Here is a 5,472-nt window from a genome sequence, read left to right on the forward strand (position 1 = left end):
CAGGGTTAAGTGACTTGCCCAAGGTCACACAGCTAATAAATGTCAAATGTCTGAGGTTGGATCTGAACTCAAGTCCTCCTGACTCTAGGGCCAGTGCTCAATTCACTGTGCCACCTAGCTGCCCCCCAATAAGCATTTATTAAGTACATACTATGCTTTCCAGGCACTGTGATAAGCACTGGGGATACAAAAAAGGGCAAAAGACAGCCCCTCTTCAGAGAAAGATTTCTAGGAGAGCAGAGATTAAAAAGAACATCCGTATGTATCCAAAGGCACAAACATATGTACATACACATTTCCTCTCGTTGGTGGAGCCATGACATGTCCTTCCTTGTCTAGGTTCAAACAAATATGTCATTGAAATAACACATCTCTGGAGAGAAACAAAGAATCAGAGGCTAGTGGTGTAAATAGGTGAATACTATAAACATGAAATAATTCTAGAAATTAGAGATGGAGACCATCATGCCTTAGAGTATTACCACCACCAGGTCACTTTTTAGGTCATCCTGGGAAGAAAGCATGAAGAGACAGGCTATCTCAGTCCATCCCTTTATAGTTTTCACATCAACTTACTTGTAGAAACTGATACAGAAGAGGTGGGGCTTTCCATACCCCTTTCCCATTAAACTGAGAATAGGCCCAAGAGCCCAGTTCCTACAAGATTACACAGATTGTATCAGTGGGTTCAGCAGAGGCCATTCCTTATGTGGAAGAGACTGAGGAACCTGCTTCCAGGAGAATCATGATGATGTACAATGGAAGTGCTTTGGAGAGACTTTGTATCATGTATAGATCTGTACTCAGTTCTGGTCTGGTTTCTGTGTGCTAATCATGTAACAAATGGCAGTCTCTCTGATTGGCTACAGTTTTGGAACTGAAACTAGGGGGTACCTTCAAAGAGGTTTAGTTAACCACAGCCTGATTGGATCTCTCTCTGGGTTTGACAGCTTCAAAGATGGTATCTGGTAAGAGACAATGCTGTAAGGTGAGAGGCCTTGGACCCTTTTTCCTCTGAGACAGGACCTGTGGCTCCATGACCTGGGTTCCTTGACTGCCTCTGTTCTTTCATTTTCAGTAAATGAGAGTAATTGGGAAGTTCTCACTTTGTGAATTTCAAAAGGCCAGGAGAGAGAATCTTTGGGATTCTGGAAGTCTGGGAATCCAGGAGTTAGGAGGGTAGTACCAAAATAGAGTCCATGCCAGGCTTTACAGCTAGTGGAGAATTAGTTCCTCAAGGACAGAGGAGTGATCTTCAGTATGCAGCTCAGAGGTAGCTAAGATCATTCAGCAGTGATGCTGCATTTGGATGTGAACTTGGTGGTATCAATGCTATCTAGAAACTGTGGTGAGGCCGAGACCTCTTTCCCTAGAGATCAAGGTGAGTGTGTGCCTCCAGGGTGTTGGGAAGAGGGAAATGTTTATACTTTTATTCTCACTGTGCTAATTGATGTTAATTGGTTAAATGAAACTGAGATGCTAGTCTCACTCACTGGTGGGAAAAGGTGGGGAGGTCACAACCAGTGGAGGCTCAAACCCATGGCATTAGAAAGGAGATACTCCAACCCATCTGGGGCCCTCTAGAACTTTGTGGGTTTGGGGTAGCAGCCTGATTCTGGGACAGTGAGCCCAGAGAGTACTTGCCAAACCAATGCCCCTCTTTTTTTTAGAACATAACTGTAATGTTTTCTATTACTTCAGTGACCATCAGAATATAAATGGAAAGAAGCAAACAGCCTGTAGTTTTATGTTTTTGCTCACCTGGATTCTCTCGAAGCTCTAGGAGATCAGAGAGGTTAGATCTTGATAAACAAGCAGAGGGAGACCCACTGGGAATATTAACTTAGGGTGGAAGTATTTGTCTCACCCCGAAATACCCCACTGTTGTATCTTCCTCACTTTAGGTCTGCATTCTATCCACTATGCTACCTATGTATTCAATGCTAGACATTCAAGAGAAGAAGAAGAAGAAGAAGAAGATGATGATGAAGAAGATGAAGACAAAGAAGAAGATGAAGAAGAAGAAGAAGAAGATGATGATGATGAAGAAGATGAAGACAAAGAAGAAGATGAAGAAGAGAAGATGAAGAAGAGAAGAAAAGAGGATGAAGAAGATGGAGACAAAGAAGATGAAGATGAAAAAGATGAAAACAAAAAAGAAGAGAAAAGAAGAAGAGAAGAAGAAAAGAAGAAGGTGATGAAGATGAAGAAGATGATGATGATGAAGATGAAGTAAGAAGAAGAAGAAAAGAAGATGAATGGAGACAAAGAAGATGAAGATGAAGAAGATGAAGAAGACAAAGAAGAAGAAAAGAGAAGAAAAGAAGATGAAGATGAAGAAGACAAAGAAGAAAAGAGAAGAAGATGAAGATGAAGAAGAGAAGAGGAAAAGAAGATGATGATGGAGATGAAGAAGATGATGAAGATGAAGAAGAAGATGAGGATAAGAAGATGAAGATGATGAAAGAGAAGAAGAAGAAGGAAAAGAAAAAGAAGAAGAAGGAGAAGAGGAAGAAGAAGAAAAACAACAAGAAGAAGAAGGACAAGAAGAAGAAGGAGAAGAAAAAGAAGAAGAAAAACAAGAAGAAGAAGAAGAAGAAGAAGAAGAAAAAGAAGAAGAAGAAGGACAAGAAGAAGAAGGAGAAGAAGAAGAAGAAGAAGAAGAAGAAGAAGAAGAAGAAGAAGAAGAAGAAGAAGAAGAAGAAGGAGAAGAAGAAGAAGAAGGAGAAGAAGAAGAAGGACAAGAAGAAGAAGGACAAGAAGAAGAAGGAGAAGAAGAAGAAGAAGGAAAACAACAAGAAGAAGAAGGACAAGAAGAAGAAGAAGGAGAAGAAAAGGAGTGGGGGGAAAAACAGTTCCTACCTTCAGAGAGCATACATTCTTTTTTTTCCAATCTATAATAATTTTGTTGTAACAGGGAAACCAGGCTGCATAAAGGTCTACATGATTACAATGGAGGGTGATCTTTTCAAGGTTGAACTCTGAACTTGGCTAGTAACACAGAGAAACTTATAACCACAGCTCAAAATACTCATCTCCCAGGACTGACTGCCCCATACAGACTTGTCATAAACAGGTTATTTATTGCATGACCACATTGAAGAGGTTGGGTGGGGAGGTGGCAAAAAGGGGGACGATTAAAAACTTTACGATGACGCCGATATTAAAGTGCAGTCATTTTACCAAATTCTCCTCCATCTGTTGCTGAGAAAGGGGAGGAGAGAATGTGCTCATTTCTTAAATTACATTTTATTTAATTCTCCAAGTGTATGGATCCTGATAGGAAAGGTTTAAAGATTACTTCAAGCAGAGGGAAACTAGGGCAGATTTGGATCTTTGCGTCAAAGGGAAAGGACAGCAATAAAAATGGGGGAGGAAAGGAAAGTTAGCTGTCCAACAGGTGAGAGCCACCTCCCTTTCCCATTATTTCTTGAAGCCAAGATGCTGTGCAACAGCAGCATCTATGCTCCGAGGTGCCTCCATCAGTCATGGGAGGCCAATAAGAGGCAGGAGTCAGAACTGGGCCAGTGTTCTTTGGGAGCTTTTAGCACCACAGAGATTTCTGTTACATGGGCTAAGTGATATTTATTACCTAGGTTAAAGCTCTTGAACAACATTGCAATGCCAGGAGATCTAAGACTGGGGGAAAAGGAGAGGTAGAGGAATGCTGGTTTCAGGGTGGGATTTTTGGTAGTTACTGTAAACATAAAATGTTTTAGAAAAGTTGTGGAGGATGGGTTGAGGAGTTTGGGTTAGGGCCACAAAGCTGCAAACACTAGTTTCAGATGTCTTTAGCCTGCTCACAGGCCTTATTCTGAGATACTTGCAATGGCTGGGCATTAAGCACTGTGGTTGAAAGGATTTCCCGCACCACCCTTGTCTTCGCCAGCACAATCGTCTCTCTGAATCACCAAGAGCAGAGTCTGAAGGTGGGAAGCTTGTCTCTGTTCCATCTCACCAGGGAGAGTTATTTGGTGACTTGATGAGTGGCGTGGGCAAGGTATCCTACATTGCCCAAGGTGACCCCCGCTACAGAAATGCGGCAATCTTTTGTCATATAGATGGAGAACTCGTTGATTAGCCATTCCACCTGCTCAGGTTTCAGGCCTGTGAAACAAAACATGCCAATCTGGTCAGTGATGTGCTGCCAATTGTGGGAAGAGCCCTCTTTTTTGAGGTTGGAAACCAACTGGGTACACATGCCAATGATGCGGTCTGCCATGCCTTTGACCTCTTGCAACTATTGGCTCCTCAGCTCAGGAGTATTCAGGATCATGGTGGCAATTCAGGCACCGTTGAGAGGGGGGTTGGAATACATGGGATGGATCAGGATTTTCAACTGGGATTCTACCCTTTTGGCTTCATGGGCATCTTTACAAACCATGGTGAAGGCTCCCACATGTTCACCATACAGGCCCATGTTCTTGGTATATGACTGACAGAGAGAGACGTTAATGCCCTGATCAATGAAGTGGCAAACAGCCCAGGCATCCTTGTTGCCATCTCCACTGGCAAAGCCCTGGTATGCCATGTCAAAAAAGGCAAAGACATTCCTTTGCTTTACCAAGGATGCTATTTCTTTGCACTGCTTAGGACGAGGATTGACTCCAGTGGGGTTGTGAGCACAAACATGCAGAAGGATGACACTCTGCTCTGGGATTTTTGAAATGTCTTCCAAGGCTCCGCTGAAGTCAAAGCCATAGGTCTTGGGGTCATAGTAGCGATAGCCCTTCATCTGCATGCCAGCATCCCTGAAGATGGGGGTGTGATTTCCCCAGGATGGTTTTGGAAGATAGACATCCCGGCTGAATTTGAAGAACCGCTGTAGAAAATTGGCTCCCACTCTCAACGCTCCAGTTCCAGAAATGGTCTGTGTGGTGACCTATTGGTTGCTTTTCAGAACTTCATTATTTTCACCTAGGGCCAACTCTGCTGATGCCTTGCAAAATTCAGCCAGTCCCGCGATGGGCAGATACTCTTTGTCCATGCTCTTCGCTGCAATTTGAGCCTCTGCGTTACGGACACTTGGAAGAACATTAGGCTTCCCATTGTCATCTCGGTAGGCCCCAACTCCCAGATTCATCTTCTTGCTGTTGGCGTCCCTCTTAAATGCTTCCATAACCCACAGGATTGGGTTGGGGGGCCCATCTCTACCTGGGTCCACCAAGAGCTGGATCTGGCAACGGCAGCTGCACCGAGGCCCGGGTAGAAGGAGGTGGCTCCGGAGAGCGGGCGGCAGGAGTGTAGCAGCGCCATGGCGAGCAGAGATGGAGAGATGAGAGATGTGTTGGTGAGAGGGCTGGCAGACACAGGCACACAGGAGAGCATACATTCTAATGAGACAGACTTCCTAAATGGTGTCTATAACCCTCCTCATTTTAATCTGTCTTTTAGAAAGCTACTGTGATTTTCCTCATGATTTCACTCATCAATAAACTCCATTGGTTCTCTGTTACTTCCAGGATCAAATGT

At 43.7% G+C, this 5,472-nt stretch overlaps 1 pseudogene; it reads right to left on the reverse strand.

The window, feature by feature from the left end:
* Positions 1-3,967: 3,967 nt before the first annotated feature.
* On the reverse strand, positions 3,968-5,256 carry LOC118830002 (annotated as a pseudogene).
* Between the last annotated feature and the right edge of the window lie 216 nt (positions 5,257-5,472).

This window comes from Trichosurus vulpecula, chromosome 8 (assembly GCF_011100635.1).
Source record: "Trichosurus vulpecula isolate mTriVul1 chromosome 8, mTriVul1.pri, whole genome shotgun sequence".
In the NCBI taxonomy this organism is placed as follows: Eukaryota; Metazoa; Chordata; class Mammalia; order Diprotodontia; family Phalangeridae; genus Trichosurus; species Trichosurus vulpecula.